At 37.2% G+C, this 17,951-nt stretch overlaps 1 protein-coding gene across 1 annotated transcript in view; it reads left to right on the top strand.

Moving 5' to 3' along the window:
* Positions 1-7,907, top strand: part of LOC124612348 (glutamyl-tRNA(Gln) amidotransferase subunit A, mitochondrial) — a 153,400-nt gene extending 145,493 nt beyond the window's left edge. Inside the window, exon 10 of the mRNA XM_047140501.1 lies at positions 5,655-7,907. The gene's annotated coding sequence lies outside the window, so the exon portion shown is untranslated. The remainder of the gene's footprint in view (positions 1-5,654) is intronic.
* The last annotated feature ends 10,044 nt before the right edge of the window (positions 7,908-17,951 follow it).

The raw sequence follows: 17,951 nt of genomic DNA, 5'->3' as shown, positions 1-17,951 counted from the left end.
TTACTTCTAATATTTTATGTAGTTTGGAGCAACTCTGGGCAACATAAAAGCATTCCTTCTGACACTTGTAAACTTACATAGCGCGTAATAATGCTTGTTGTGTATAGAATTCAAACTTATCAGAATAATCCCTATAAAATGTGTGACTTCTGTCATGATACTGTCCTTTTCCCCTAGCATCAGTACCTATACCTTGCCTGTGGGTTGACCATATGAGTGTACTTCCTCTATCTATTCTGGTAGGTACTCCCCTTTTTACAACATCCCTATTCATTAGGCCACAAGTCGTCCCATCTCCATGCAGTTACGCCTGCCCTTTATATTCAGTAAGTGCCGGGTACGCCCCCGTCTTATTTCTGAGTAGGCCTCATGGTTCATTAAGCCCCGTATACATTTCTATGTACACTGTAATTAAATATTTTCTAGTAAAGATAAAAAATCTATTCTACACTTCGCATTTACTTCTTAATACTTCATCTAATCTCTGGAGTCCTCCACTACTTTTCAACTTCTATATGCTTAATAGATTCCATATCTCTATACTATTCAGTAGGCAATATGTTCCCATACGCTATTCAAGTCCCACTTCCCTACAACTCCTCAATTTATCAGAGTATTTGCTACACTGACTTTTCTTAAATAAACGTCGTGAGTACTTCAATCTTCCTTGCGTTCTCGTTCCTTACTCATGCCTCCTTCTTATGTATACTCGCTCAATGTGAAATCGTCACAGGTGTTTTTATGTGTGTGTGCGGTATATAGGCTATATGAAATTGTCATAGTTCTTGTGTGTGTGTGTGTGTGTGTGTGTGTGTGTGTGTGAGAGAGAGAGAGAGAGAGAGAGAGAGAGAGAGAGAGATGGTTTTTTTATATAAATAGGCGATGTAGAACCAGCATACAGAAAAAAAAGATGTGTGCATATTTCCTGATGTACACATATCTTTCCCCCTACAACACTTGGCGGTTCTCACAGCTTTCTCATCTGTTACCTCATTGTTTGTGTATCCGTCTCTCTTAGTGTGTATGTAGATGTGTGTTCGTATAGTCTGATTCTTCGGCCTTCTTAACGAAGATAAGATGTAGGTTATTGGAAACCAGGAAGGACTTCTGTGATAGAATTAGATGAATATGGAAAGAGGGAAAGATAGATACGTATTCAAATGAAAAGTAAGAAAGGAAATAAATAAAAATGGATACCAGGATCGAAGAAGAGAAAGAAGATAGCCCCAAAAGAGGAAGCCCTTCCCACCCCCTTTTACCAGGACCCCTACCTCACAAGTATTGAGTGAGAAGCCGGCGGAGGTTTGGTGTTAAATCGTCTCCTACAGAACGGACATTCCTACCTTCACCCTTGAGATCCCCCGAAGGAAACCTTAGCAACCCTATGGAAACGGCAAATGGTGGAGAATCGGGCACACTTGTTCGTGAGGGTCATCTGAAGGGTATGGTGTGTGTCTCGTGTTAGTCATGATTTGTGTGTTTTTGTAAACCATGCTTTTATCCAAAATACTCACTCCTTTAAAAACTGATACAAACCCTCCCATCTACATCACATCTCATAAATAGTATAAAATATTCTATACAAAGTAGAAAATCTAAATCTTGTAGCCTTTTTGCTAAATCTTGGAAAGTATCATTCTGCTTGTTACTAAGGTCAGTGAACAGTTGGTTTACATGAATGTTCAAGGAACTTGTTAATTCTTTCTTTAAATCTAATGTCAAATTTTCAACTTTACTATTTAGTGTGTCAAATTCAGTCTTTAGTGAACCTATATTTGTTGCTTGACTATTCAAAATTTCACTCTGGTCATTTAAACTAGAATATTCCAAAGTTATTTCTTTCCTTAGAGTTTCATTCTAAGCATTCAATCGAGAATTTAAAGTTTCATTTAATTGTAACCTCTGGGCTTCTAGTTTTCATTTAAATGAGAACTTATTAAGCCTAATTCTTTCCTTAAAGTCTCTGAATCTGCCCTCTGAGTTTTGATTAAACTTTCTAATTCATATCAGTCTTGCATTTCTCTACTGACTCACATAGCCATATCTGGTTCTTTAGTTTCTTTGATTTGTTTCACGTTATCCATATTATTATGAGCTTTAGATCTAGCAGGCATTTAAAAACTTCACTCTGAGTATAATACCTACACCTATACAATTCACTCAACTGTTTATCCAACTTTACACTCAGACAATAAAGTACTGTTTTACACTCACCCGGCTTAGAGTTTAGGCTGCGTCGCCGAGCGGATGTGGAATCAGCACCGGTGAGCAACAAGTGGTGCCGGTAGCGTTGGATGTAGGTTTCCGCATCGACGTCAGTGAGCGGATGTGGAAGCGGGTTAGCACTGATGAACAGCAACTGGTGCCGGCGGCGTCGGATGTTGTTTTCAACGTCTGTGTCCTCGCAATGCGTGTGAGAGCTGTCTACTCCCCACACCGGATCTTCTTAGTCAAATTGTTCTCGGCTTATCTCTTCTTAGTCTAATGTGTCGAGATCTTCTCTCTTTTCTTTTAATGTTATGACTTTCTTATGTCTCCTTTTGTTACATTTACTGATTTTCGCCATTTGATTGTTAGGCTTAGTCCAGTTTCTCATAGTGGTTCTCTCGCCCTGTTATCCTGGCAAAACACAAATTTATACTGAAGTTTGATATCATAAAGGTCTATTAACTGTGAAATTTTCAGATTTTTAACTTGTCCCCCAACAAAGATGTTGCAGGCCACAAAATGGAAAAATTGTAAAAAAATCCATTTTTTAAAATAGTGTATTTTTTAAAACTATAAGCTGCTCACTATTGATACTCTATAAAAAGGAATTGTACTATACAATGTAATAGCAGAGAAAATATTAAAGCTGAGAAATTAATCTTTCTTTGGAAAACTACTGTTCAGCAATTGGGTTTTTTTAATTTGTGGCTGACAACTTTGAACTATTAAAAATGTATTAAAGAAAACATTCAGCTGAGTGATAATGATGTTAATTTGAAGCCCAGTGTGTGTTGAACTAAATGCATTTTATCTGAAAGGCATAGGACAATCCACTACTGAATAATTGTAAAAAACGTAGATGGTTGCAAATATAGAAAAATGCAAGCGGCCTGGAACAAATATGGCCACCATTTCAAAATAATAAACAATAATTTTTGTAAAAAAATATTTTTGTGACTGCTAAACATTGGGTGATTCACCCATCAAATATAAAAATTTTCTGAGATTGTCAAGCAACCAGTGCTGGACAAACTTGGTTTTGATTGACCCTCGCCTCAATAAGTTAAAATGGCACTTGGATCTTCTGTGTTGTATTTTGAGGGACTGGGTATTGTTCATCAGGAGCTTGAAAAACCTGGCAGTAGTGATGTTTGCATGTATTAATATATTAAACTTCAATTATATACCAAGCAATATGAACATAATACAATGCAATGGCAAGAAAAATAATACATTTTGCACAATGAATCTGATGTTTTTCCAAGATGAAGTCCAGCTCCCCATCAACCCCATCAATATCATAATCTACTGAAAGATTACTGTAAACATGGTAGCGTCACTCGGAATGAGATGCATAAGAGATGCGACGTCATCCAATTTTGGCTGTAATATAGGCTTTCCATTAGGCCAAAAAGGTAACAGGAGCGATGAGAAGTTTACTCCAGTCTTTGAGCGACCAGCTCTACTTTTCTTGACATCAACTTCAACAAAATTCTATCTAATTCTGTATTCATAAATACAGAGAAGAGTGTGCTCTTTAAGATTCTAATCTGATGGAGTTGCAGCCAGCTTATTTTGTTCTGATGTATGTCTTGTTTCCTATTAACAATACTCTTTAAGTTGTGTGGTTCCTTTGAAGTCAAGTTTTTGCATCCTATGGACCTGTAGGGGATTCTTTTTCCTTGCTCTCTGCATTACACAGATGTAATCTTCTGGAATATAGAATCTATCCTGCATCTTCAGAGCACATTCTACATCACCAAAGTCACTATCATTAGGCAAAAAAGAATGGCCTGAGATAAGATATTTCAGTGTAGTTGCCTCCAAAGAACTATGCTCTTCTAGAATTGCTTTTAAGATTAAAACCTTTTTTATATTACAGTTTTGTTCCCCCACATGAATCTGACCACAAAAACAATTCCTACTAACAGACAATGCATACCGCATTTTAATCTTTATATTGGCGACACTGGTTTACTATGTATTCTGGCTAAAGTGCCCTCTGCTGCTAGTAGGTTTTTGTATAAATACTGACACGATCTGAGTATTAGCACGCACATGTTTACCTTGACGATGATTTAGATCAGAATATTTTAACGCTATGTATGACTGCCATACATGGCTAGAAATATTTTATATTTCATGCATCACTAAGACTTGTATAGGTTTAATCTTAATTAATTGAACCTGGTTGCTTAAACAATATCTACATTTACAACAGATCTGAAGATGGCGATAAGTCGAAACCGGTCATAAAGTGTAAAGAAATCTATGTGATCAAGACGGACTGTGAAAATAAAAGTGCTAATTGTAAATGAGTTTAATGATTTCCACAAGAAAATTAACTCACTGTTGAACAATAAAAAAGTGATGACATGCATTTCTTGATCCAAACATCAAATGGTAGGATTGCCTTCAAAGTCTAAAGGACCCGATGACAATGGATATTCTATTATATGATAACTCATGTCATCCAAATGACCAAAAAACTTTCCACCCTTCAGGGCTTAGTAGATAGAACATTTAATGTCCTGGTGGGTAAACAGGAGACAGTGACTGAGCTGAATATTATCAGACAACTAGCCAGAGCTAACAGAAACCATGAAAACATAATGAATAAGGAATAATTTAGAATAGTATGTGGATAAATGCTGTACATCTTTAACAGTTGTAATGCGATGTTAATCGGTCAGACGGATAGGTACTTAGTCAAGGCACAAGGATTACACAGACACTTCTCAGCTTCACAGTATAGAAATGTCCACCGTAGCCATACACAGCCATGAAACTGGCCACCCTTTGTTGGGAACTGAAAAAGGCCTCTCAATTTCACACAAATAGGATAGGGGTAGAAAATTGGATCTATTAGAGATTACAGTGCATAGCGGGAGACATGAAAATTAAATGAATAGATCTTACGAGATGCAAACAACTTTTTAAAAAAAATTGTAGATGTGTTATAATATCAGTCTTCAGTTAGCTACTTTAATTATAGTAATACTGTCGCCAGTCTTTTTGCAATGGGATTTGTGGGGATGCAAATGATCTATGTTCGTTGGTGTCTCTGTGATCCCTTTTTTGTGCATATGAAGTGATCACTCACGCTGCTTATGTGTTTGTATCTGTGTCTTTCCTGGAGGTCTGTGGGCCATCATTGAATGAATAAATGATAAGCACATTTTAAGGAAACCTGGTTATGAGGGAAGTTACCATTAATTTTTATTATTTTTTATTTTTTTATTTATGTTTTCATCTTTATAACTTTTGTGAGATTCTTGTGGAATGATTCTGTTGGCAAAGTCTTTCTCCTTCAAAATGTGCCATAGTTAGTGCTTTTGCATTGTGAAGGGTGGTTGACTCCACATTTTCATGTTGAATCTTCGATTTGTGTATACTGGTAGCTTATTAAGTTGCTGTAGAGAAATGTAAATGTATATATGTGGCAGATACATTTTCATGGAACTGTCTGGTGTTGGTGAGGCTTTGGGAGCAACAGTGGGACTCGCTCACTGTGTTTGTCAAGAGGAATATGGCCTCCCTGGCTGGTGCCAACAGTCTTCGACATCAAGAAGTTCGACCCATGTACCACCTGGTCTTAACTTGGTTCAGCGGCTGTGTAACTGAGCATCTGCAACGTTAGCACTGCTTATCCAGCAATGGTATTGTTTGGCTGCTCCTGTCACATATCTGACCAGCTGTCAGCTTCTGGTACACTGAACACCCAAAGTTCTTCACTTCCCTCTTTAGAATTCCCCAGAGCTGTGTGAAGGAAATTTAAATTATTCTCTGTGAAATAAATGATGGACACAGAAACTATGAAGAATTTCTCCGCTCTTGATGTATTCTAACCAGGATAATTACACACACACACACACACACACACACACACACACACACACACACACACTCACTCACTCACTCTTAACAGTCCTGAAATCACACCAAATAATTTCCAACATAAAATTGTGATGTAATTCTGGTGTTCCCTTGCAAACATGTATGATAGTAAATTTCACAAAGTGTTTGTTATATATTTTGTCAGTGTTAACAGCCAAACACATTTAAATGTACTTATGTATTATTTGTGAACTGTTTATTGAACACTGGATTCACTAGGTTGACATCAGGAGACTCAAAATACTTGCAGGTTTAAGGGAACAATCAAATACTTATCTGGGTACCTGTCGTCGAAACAGTGAATGATGTAAATTGTTTTATCTTGTAGCTCCTCCACTAAGGTTCCCTTCGTTGCAATGTCAAGCAATTTGTGACATGCTAACTACAAAAAGATTTATGTGAAATAAAATATTTAACTTCAAAATATTTATTACAGAAATTTCAGCATAACGAAACTCGGTCTTGACATCGCATAATCTGATGCAAACATGTGTGGGTACCACCACTGATACTTATATATAGTTACTATAATGAAGGTCAAGTTCATGCATTTTTATTTGAGGACATTTCATAAATTATAAGTATAGTTTCACATTCCTGGACAGCTGATAAATAATTCCAGATTTGTTTTTGTATGGACTTCCATGTGCGATGCTAATTTAACAGAAATACATTTACTAACTTGCACAAATTTGATGTCTTATTTGTTCAAACAATGCTTCAGATGAAAATTTTAATTACTTCAATATTATCTAATAGTATTTTGTTCCTACTATGTTTTTGCTTTAGTTTTGTTGTATGCTATTAATACATTCTGAATGCTGGCACAAAATTTGTAAGTATACCAGTCACAGTGTTTGTTTACTTCACATGACAACTAATAAGCCTTGACAGTACAGCATCCATCCTAATGCACTGAAAATACAAAATAGGTTTACCAGATACATACCAAGCATTGTTTTATCCGAACAACAGTGTTACAAAGTGTAGAAAACTAGATATGCTTCACATATCCAGCGAGCTATAAGACTTTGCTGTCTCCTAAGTGCCTGGTATTGATTTGTTCATTATGTACTTTCCCATTCTGCTACATCATACATCCACTTTTAATAATGATGGGTTTGGCAGTAGCCATTGCTGAATACTGTTTTTCATTTCACTGTGCTGTGGTCGGGATCGTCATGTGAGGATGTATTAAATAGCAGAAGCAGTTCCTGGTCTGCCACAGCCTAGTTTTGCTTCAGATTCCTCGTTGACACATTCTCCCCATTGTGGAATTCCAGTTAATGTTGTGAGCATTAGGTAATGAATTCAATGGATTACCATATAAGGATACAGACAGTGTGATGCGTGAAGGTTCTGGGTGGATCCAGGGAGCAAGCGCGGATAGCCGAAGTGGTTAAGCTGCCTGCTAGCGATATGTGGGATATCGGGGCTCGAGGCCCAGTCTGGCAAAAATTTTTAAATTTCACTGTTGGGTAGTAGATCTAAACAATATACAGCTGATGTCAAGGAATTCCCATTCAAGGAATTAATTTTGAATTATTTTGTACAGCTGTGGATTGTCAATAGAGTTTGTTCTTTCAAACATGCGTGTAAGAATTAGACATCTGCCTCGAATCATTTATTCTTGCAGGCATGTGTGGTGTGACCAATTGTGACTGTCTCCTTAACAATAATAAACAGTGTACTTGCTTTTTCCCATCTGTCTTGTTTTCATTTGATGCGCCCTTTACATTTTTCCTCCCTTTTCGTGCTACCAAATTCCACTATTCCATAAAAATTAAATTTTAATTTCCCTAAACTGTCTGAATTATTTCCTTTATCCCACATACATTCTTTCAATGTCATCATCATCTGTGGATTTTAGGTGGCATATAATCTTGTACTTCTGTGGTGGGTAGTGGCTTTGTGCCTGTCTTGGCAATGCTGTTCATAGGAGCTTACCTGTATTGTTATTTTCTTATTCATTATTGTGCCTATGCCTGCATTACTGGTGAGTTATTTTGTATTTATAACCCTCTACTCACCTGGTTCTGTAGTGTTTCAATAATTTCGGCGTAAATTCTAGAACCACTCGTCCTTCTACCATCTCGAACACATGATATTTTAGATGTGAGAGTCGTAGTGAAATACAAAGGAAGAACTATGGAACTTCTAGGTTAGTCTGTGTTAATCGTATCAGTGGCCATTGTTATAAATAACTTGAACATTTGAGATTTGGAATTCTGAAAAAGCTCTTATTTTGGACTTGCTGGAGGCAAGACTGTTTTTACGATTTGTTTGTAATTGAGTTATGGTTGTTAATCCAACTCTTTTCTAAAATGTACTTAAATCAGTTTCTAATGTGAGACGATACGAGTGACTGACAAGAAGTCAAATGTTTATATGCAAAGTGAATTTTGTTCTTTAGGGAGCTCAAATATACCGATAGTTGTTGAAAAGTATTCTTCGAGTACCTAATTATTTCACAAGTAGAGAGAGAGTCTTTAAGGTTCCTGTAAGTAGCATCATTCTTCAGAGAAGAAGTTTATAGAAATTCCAGAAGCTGGCTATCCAGAGAAGATCAGCTGTGTACACAAAGTAAGTCAACTCGTATAAGGGAAGTGGGAAGTTTGCACATACACTTCACACAATCTTAGTCATCAGATCGTTAGAGTGAAAGCACATTTTAGGAACCAGATAAAAGATTGCAGGACCTATCCATCTGCAGACATAAGCAGTGATCATAACCTGGTCCTGATGAAAAGTTCACTGAAATTCAAAAGTTTGAAGAAGAAGCCATTAAAACTTAAATGGGAACTAGAAAACTGAAAACTGAGGGACTGTCAAAGCACTATGCTCATGAAACAGACAACCTAGCCAAGAATTTTCAACATGGTGGAGTAAATGAAGACTGGGATCAAATGAAATCTGGTATATACAAAGCAGAAGAAAAGATAGCTGGAAGAACTCAACCCAAAAACAAGAGGAAATGGATTACAGCAGATATTATTGAGCTTATAGAAAACAGGAGATAATACAAAAATGCAACTGATGAACAAGTAAAAGCTGAATACAGAAGATTAAGTAATTTAGTTAATAGAGAAACTAGGAAAGAAAAAAAAAAAAATTTCTTGAAGAAATGTGCAGAGAAGTGGAAGAAAATATGCAAATCGGAAGAACTGATTTAGCCTACAGAACAGCAAATCAATTTTTTAACAAACTTAAAACAAGACTCAGGCACAATAGAAAATAGAGGGATAAATACTGTTTGGTGAAGTCATGGTGAAGAGATGAAAATAATACACAGAGGAGTTGTATGCCAGAACACCTCTTTCGGAGAATCTAATAGGAAGAGAAGAGCAAGTAGACAAAGATGACAAGGGAGATGACATTCTGCAAGAAGAATTTGACAGAGCTCTAAAAGAACTACGGGACAACAAAGCAACGGGTATTGATGACATCCCTGCAGAACTAATAAAGAATGCTGGTGACAGCATGAAATTGGTGCTGCTTAAACTTATTAGGTCCATCTATAACACAGGAGAGATACCGACTGACTTCCAGAAATGTATCATTGTTTCTATACCAAAGATGGCAGCAGCTACAAAATGCAAACAGTACCAAACTCTAAGCCTAATATCACATCTATCAGAAATCCTCATAAAAATAGTTCTGAAGAGAAGGTGGAGGATATGCTGAGTGAAGATCAGTTTGGTTTCAGAAGGGGATTGCGAACAAGAGAGGCGATTATGGCACTGAGACTCGTTATCGAAAAGCAATTACAGAAAAATAAAAGAACTTATATTGACTTAGTAGACATGGAAAAGGCATTTGATAACGTTATCTGGCAAGAGATGTTCAGAGTGCTGAGGAAAAGTGGAATAAAGTACAAAGACATCCGTGTGATACACAGTTTCTATAAGAATGAGGTGGCAGTGATTAGGAACTGTCACCATGAACAAGAAGCAAATACTAGAAAAAGGGTAAGGCAAGGATGTGATCTCTCTCTTATATTCAATGCTTACATCCAGGAAGCTGTTGACCAAGTTCGAGAAACTTTTGAGGTGGGGATCAAAATTAATGGGCAGAAGATAGAAATGCTACGTTATGCAGATGATATTGCTATAATCACGGAGACAAAAGAAGATCTAGAGGAAGTTCTCAGAACAATGGAAAAAAATGTATGCAGTCAGTATGGAATGAGAATAAACAAGAAAAAGACTAAAGTGATGGTATGCAGTACAGGAGCAGAATATGAACCTCTGAGAATGAGAGTTGGAAGAGAGGAGCTGGAAGTGATAGAGGAATTTACTTACCTGAGAAGCAAAATCACAAGACATGATAGAAGCCGGAAAGAAATTGCGACCAGAATACAAAAGGCCAAAATTGCGTTTAATCGGAGAAGGAACTTACTCACCAGCAACAACATCAGTCTGAAAATAAAGAAATGTATCATGAAATGTTTCATTGGAGTGTGGCCCTATATGGATGTGAAACTTGGACAATTGGTAGAGAAGAGAGAAGACTGTTAGAGGCCCTGAGAAGAGAGAAGACGGTCAGAGGCCCTGGAGGTGTGGTGCTATAGAAGGATGATGATCAGATGGAGTAACAAATGAAGAGGTGCTTAGAAGCATTCAGGAAACCAGATCTCTGTGGAGGCACATCCAAACAAGAAGAGACAAACTTGTAGGGCACATACTATGACACAACAACATTATTGGAACAATAGCAGAAGGAGCTATTGAGGGAAGGAATTGGCGGGGCTACCAAGGATATCATATATTCCACAGATCATGAGTGACGTTGGATGTAACACATACGTGGAAATGAAGAGGAAGGCAGACAGAAGAGAGGAATGGCGCTCTGCTGTGAACCAACCTGAGGGGTGAACACCAGAAGAAGAAAAGAACAACCCTCTACTCACCTGGTTCTGTAGTGTTTCGAGAATTTCGGCATAAATTCTAGAACCACTCAGCGTTCTACCGTCTCGAACACACGATATTTTAGATGTGAGAGTCGTAGTGAAATACAAAGGAAGAACTATGGAATTTCTAGGTTATTCTGTGTTAATCGTATCAGTGACCATTGTTATAAATAACACGAACATTCGAGATTCGGAATTCTGAAAAAGCTCTTATCTTGGACTTGCTGGAGGCAAGACGGGTTTTTATGATTTGTTTATAATTGAGTTATGGTTGTTAAGCCAACTCTTTTCTAAAATGTACTTAAATCAGTTTCTAATGTGAGACGATACGAGTGACTGACAAGAAGTCAAATGTTTATATGCAAAGTGTGAATTTTGTTCTTTATGAAGCTCAAATATACCGATAGTTGGTGAAAAGTATCCTTCGAGTACCTAATTATTTCGCAAGTAGAGAGAGAGTCTTTAAGGTTCTTGTAACTAGCATATTTCTTCAGAGAAGTAGTTTATAGAAATTCCAGAAGCTGGCTATCCAGAGAAGAAGATCCGCTGTGTACACCAAGTAAGTCGATTCGTATAAGAGAAGTGGGAAGTTTGCACTTACACTTCACACAGTCTGAGTTGTCAGATCGTTAGAGTTCTTCACGAATTCCTACTATATCTAACTTGAACCTATCCATTTCCTTTTTAAATTCTCTTACTTACCTACATGTGTAAGGGATTGAATGTTCCACGCTCTGACCTATAGAATGCCAATTTTGTTTTCCATCCTGAGTAGTCACTACCTGGAGGTCCAGGGGAACTAATTCACCTCTGGAATATTTTACTCAAGAGGATGCCATCAGCCTTAAGTCATCTGTACAGCTGCATGCCCTCGGGGGGAAAAAGACTGTTGTGGTTTTCCCTCACTTTCAGCTGTTCACAGTATCAACACAACAAAGCCATGTTGGGTAAAGTTAGTTGGCCAGATCAGTTACTCATCCAGACTGCTGCCCCTGCAACCACGAAAAAACCACCATGGTTAGTTTGGCCTCTCCCCCTCCACTATGATAGTATCTATGAGATGGCTGTCTGTATTGGTGAGGGACACGTAAGCCATCCGTGCCTGTCATTTTCCATGGTTCATGGGGGAGATACCCTTTGTCATTAGCAATTTTTTTTTTTTCTTCAAAATACTGGGTGGAAACACATCCTCGTATGGAGATCAGAGCCATTTAGGGGACATCAGATGGGCCAGTCACGCTAAATAATGATGATATATCACAATATAACACTAGAACTAAAAACAGCCTCTATAAGGCTTCAAGAGGTTAACATTACGAGTAGTAAAGAAAGGAGTCACAGGTACACATGTTCTAAGGCTTTAGACGACTTAGAGTGATGAAGTATGTTAACAGTTCTTTAACGATATGACTTACCTGAGATTGTCATCCGACTTTCCTTGCTGGTTAGCTTGCTGCTGCAACCTCCTTTTCTCTTATTCTCTGAAGTATATTTACTAGGACCAGGAATTTATCAAGACTCCTTTTACTTATAAAATAAGCAGACGTACGCAGTTTTTTTTTCTTCACTTAACGCTGTATATTTGAACATTAAACTCTAACAAATCTCAGTCTCCACATAAACAAATACTATAAAGTAAGTCTCTTCATGTCTCCAAAGCGTAGAAACAAAGTAGATTTACATATAAGGTAAGGTTGTATTGATAACCAGGTCTTTTTTCAATGTGAATCTGAATACATTTCTTATCCTTTCAAAGTCCAAAACGAGCATTAATTAACAATATCCCAACTGTTCTTTTTTTCCGCTACAATCGTCAAAGTTATAAAACAGCACAGAATACATAAACAGTCCTTGTTCTTTCACTATGGCTTCCATGGCGCGACTGGCAAACACTTGTGGGTGCCGTTCGATCGCCACATCTATAGTTGTCTCACGATAAACTTCAAACCTGCACACACAGACAGTTGATGCACTTATATTTAAAATATCATTTGTTCAAGACGGTAGAAGGCCAAGTGGTTCTAGAATTTACGCGGAAATTCTCGAAACACTCCTCAGATCGAACACGCGATATTTTATACATAATCATAATAATATCATACATAATAATAATAATAATAATAATAATAATTCACGTTTTAAAAGTATTCATTTATTACATAGTTTTATATGCATGTTTTCTTCTTCTTCTTCTTCTTCTTCTTCTTCTTCTCCCCGCCCCCAATAAATATTTGCACTCTATAGAGCAAGCTTCTGCTTGTTGTCTTTTTGCTGATTCCTTACTCTACCTTGTTTTTTAGAACTTAAGCATTTATTTATGATTTCATTCCTCCTCATTATTACTTAGGAATTCTGAGGACTCTTTCTTTAACTCCAATCACAAACTTCAGGTGTTCATGACACTTGAGTACTTTATTCTAATTCTTTGTACTACTTCTTTAGTACGGGATAGTCTCATTATTTATAGACTGTAGTTTGGAGGAACTCTGGGCAAAATAAGTATTCCTTTTGACACTCCTAAACTTACCTGAAATGTGATAATGTTAGTGTTACGTAGAATTCAAACTTACCAGAATAATCCTATAAAACATGTGACTTCTGGCACGTCCCTCCTGCTAGGGTCAGTACCTATACTTTACTTGTGGGTTGACCATATGAGTTCACTTCCTCTATCCATTCTGGTAGGTACGCCTCTTTAGAAAACTTCCCTATTCATTAGGCTACAGGTCGTCCTATATCCATGAAGGAATGCCTGTCCTATATATTTAGCAAATGCCAGGTACGCCCCCTCCTTATCCTTTCTGAGTAGGCCTCATGGTACATTACCCTCAATATACATTCCTATGTATACTGTGGTTAAGTATTTTCAGGTAAAGCTATAAATCTATTCTACACTTCGCATTCACTTCTTAATACCTCATCAACTCCCTAGAGCCCCACTCTACTCATCAACTTCTATACCTGTAATAGATACCCTGTCCGGATGTACTATTCAGTAGATAATATGTTTACTTAGGCTATACGAGTCCCAAAATTCCTAAAATTCATCAGCATATTTGTTAGACTAATATTCCTTAATGATTATCACAATTTACTCCTCTTTGGCTTATTTTCTCTTTCATTACTCATGCCTCCTTCTTATGTACACTTATTATAGAATCATCATAATTAATAGTTCTTATCTGAAGATAAGATGTAGGTTATTGGAAACTAGGAAGGACTTCTGCGATAGAAGTAGATGAATATGGAAAGAGGGAAAAAATAGATAGGTCCTCAAGTGAGAAGTAAGAAAGGAAATAAATAGGAATGGTTGCTAAGATCAAAGAAGAGAAAGAAGATAGCCCCATATACAGGAAACCCTTCCCACACCCCTTCCCCAGGATCCCTACCTCGCAGGTTCTTGAGTGAGAAGCCGGAGAAGGTTTGGTGTTAAACTGTCTCCTACAGAACGGACATCCTCACCTTCACCCTTGAGGTCACCGAAGGAAGTCTTAGCAACCCTATGGAAACGGCAAATGGTGGAGAATCAGGCACACTTGTTTGCGAGGGTAGTTTGAAAAGTATGTGTGTTTTGTGTTAGTCATGATTTGTGTGTCCTTGTAAACCATGCTGTTATCCACAATACCCACACCTTTCCAAAACTGATACAAACCCTCCCATCTACATCACATCTTATAAAAGGTATAGAATATGCTATACAAAATAGAAAATCTATATACTATGGTATAACAGTTGTTCAGATATTCACCTGATATTATATTTTTCCAGAAACATAATATCCCATTCAGTTTATTTCGTCTAGAGATCACCTTTTATCTGTGATTCTCTTAAGCCATTTCTTAGGTTATAGTCATATCCAGTTTCCTAGATAACCAGATTATAGGATAGTTTAAGAATTCAGAAATAAATGACAGAATAGTTTAAGATTTGAAGGGAATTCGGTGCAGGAAAACTATTTTGGAAGAAACACCAAAAACAACTCAGGGTCCAATGGTCGTCACTCTGCCCGTTTACTCAGAATGTTAACGTCCCTAGGGGATATATGACTCCACCTGGGTCCCATGGATCTGATATTAACTTTTCTTGTGCACTGGTAGATCAGTATTTTTCTTTAAACTTCTTTTGAAAGTCTCCCCTCTGCAAATCGGTCACCACTTCACTAGTTAACACAACATTAGGTGAAGATACTCTTTTTTTCTATTTGTTTCTGCATAAGTTTGACTTCTCTCCAGAGTTCATCTATGCTCTTCCTGGTGGTATCAGCAATTTCGTAAGAAGCCATAGGCGATACATTCCCGAATGTTATTCTCTCAGTGACTTTCCGATCTATAATTTCTTCTGCCTGTTCCTCCAGACTACTTACATTTATGATATCAGAGCTTGCTACCTTTTCTTTGAAGCTTCTTGCTATACTGTTTACTTAACACCTGTAATTTGTGATTGAATGATGGGCATTAATTTGCTATGCTTATCAATGTTCTCTTTCAAAGCATGCCATCCTTGCTTCACAGCATTAAACAGAGCATTACATACATCCTCCGATGATTCTAACTTTTCATTAATCTCTAATTCTGCACTATTATATTTTTCCTCAGTATTCAATTCTAACTTTTTTGTGAAATTCTGCAAATTATTAGTCTGTTTTTGGTTGAATTCAGCAAAAATTTGATTTACCTGAGTGCTTAAAGGGTTACTCAGTTCCTTCTTTAAATCTAACTTCAAATTTTCAACTTTACCATTTAGTGTAAATTCAGTCTTTAAAGTATCCATGCCTTCGCATAGATTACCAAATTCTCTACTCTGTGCATCAACCTTGGCACTCAATAAACCTACATTGGTTGCTTGACTATTCAAGGTTTCACTCTGGTCATTTTGAGCATTTAAACTAGAATGTACCAAACCTATTTTTTTTCCTTAGAGTTTCATTTTCAGCATTTAATCTAGAATTTCAAGTTTCATTTAATTGTAAACTCTGGGCTTCTAGTTTGGAATTTAACTGAGCATTTACTAAATCTAACTTCAGACTCTGGGCTTTAATTAAATTTACTAACACAGACCAGTCTGGCATTTCTCTACTGATTCTCATACCCATAGGGTGGTTCTTGAGTTTCCTCTACTTGTTTCACGTTATCCATATTCTTTTGCACTTTGGATCTAGTAAACATTTAAAAACTACACTCTAAGTATAACAACTACACGAGTACACTTCACTCAACAGTTTATCCAGTTTTACACTCAAACAGTAAAGTACTGTTTTACACCCAACCGGTGTAGAGTTTAGGCGGATGTGGAATCAGCACTGGTGAGCAACAACTGGTGCCAGTGGTGTTGAATGTAGGTTTCTGCATCGACATTGGTGAGCAGACGTGGAAACAGGTCAGCACTAATGAACAGCAACTGGTGCCGGCAGCATCGGATGTTGTTTTCCATGTCACTCCCCACACCGGATCTTCTTAGTCAAATTGTTCTCGGCTTATCTCTTCTTAGTCTAATATGTCGAGATCTTCTCTCTTTTCTTTTAACATTATGACTTTCTTACGTCTTCCCTTTTGACACTTTTACTAATTTTCACCATTTGAATTTTTAGGCAGAATCCAATTCTTTGAACTGGTTCTTTTGTCTTGTTATGCTCGGTTGCTATGGCAATACATACCATCTTCTTATCTCGTTCTCGTCTCAACATTCCTGTTGTCTTCTGTCCTTTCACACAGGTCGCCACATTCTAACGCTTTGGACAACTTAGAGTGGTGAAGTATGTGTATAAACTCCCAGTTCTTTAACGATACAACTTACTTGAAATTGCCAACTGACTTTCCTTGCTGGTTAGCTTGCTGCTGCAACATCCTTTTTTCTTCTTCTCCGAAGTATATTTGCTAGGACCAGGAATCTCTCAAGACTCTTTCTTCACTTAACGATGTGTATTTGAACATCAAACTTTCACAAATTTCAGTCTCCACATAAACAAATACTATCAAGTAAGTCTCTTCACATCTCCAAAGCGTAGAAACAAAGTAGATTTACATATAAGGTAACGTTGGCTTGATAATCATGTCATTTTCCAATATGAATCTGAATACGTTTCTTATCCTTTCCAAGTCCAAAATGAGCGTTAATTAACAATATCTCAACTGTTCTTTCTTTTTTTTTTTTTTTTTCCGCTACAATCGTCAAAGTTATAAAGCAGCACGGAATACATAAACACGTCTTGTTCTTTAACTACGGCTTCCATGGCGCAACCGGAAAACACTTGTGGGTGCCGTTCGACTGCAACGTCTATAGTCGTCCCTTGATAAACTTCAAACCTGCACACACAGACAGGTGATGTGCAGTAAATAGGCTCTCTCTCACTTATATATAAAATATCGTATGTTCGAGGCGGTAGAAGGCTGAGTGGTTCTAGAATTTATGCAGAAATTCTCGAAGCACTACAGTGTTTCAACAACCTACCAGACCGCATTTATTGTAATGTAGGTAGTGTGATGAAGTTTAAGACTGAATTAAAGAATTTTCTTATGCAACTACAGAAATTCTTAAATTTAATGTTTTAAATTAGTTTATAATTACAAATAGCAGTGTAAAGTCAAGTCATTTCACTGTACTGTACTTAATTGTACATGTTTAACTTATTTTCACATTCAAGATACCACTTTTCATGGCATTCATGGAATACAACCAATGGAATGTAAAAATGCAATGTGATCACTTGAAATTCTGTTTTTAAGAACAACTTTATTAAATGTGTTTTGTGAGGCTACCTACTTATGAGGTGTTCAAACCTAAATTATCTGCTACTGATAGAAAAAGGTAAGTGTCAGCCCACATGTTGCCAAGGTTGTTTCAGCTACTCTGCCCTAGTTTTGCTGGGAAGACATTACACACCCTCCATACAGTCCAGATCTCTCCCCATGTAATTTCCGTACATTTGGAGCCCTGAAGA

Source organism: Schistocerca americana, chromosome 4 (assembly GCF_021461395.2).
Source record: "Schistocerca americana isolate TAMUIC-IGC-003095 chromosome 4, iqSchAmer2.1, whole genome shotgun sequence".
Classification (NCBI taxonomy): domain Eukaryota; kingdom Metazoa; phylum Arthropoda; class Insecta; order Orthoptera; family Acrididae; genus Schistocerca; species Schistocerca americana.
Note: the sequence above shows the minus strand (reverse complement) of the source record. Positions and strands in the feature narration are given on the sequence as shown.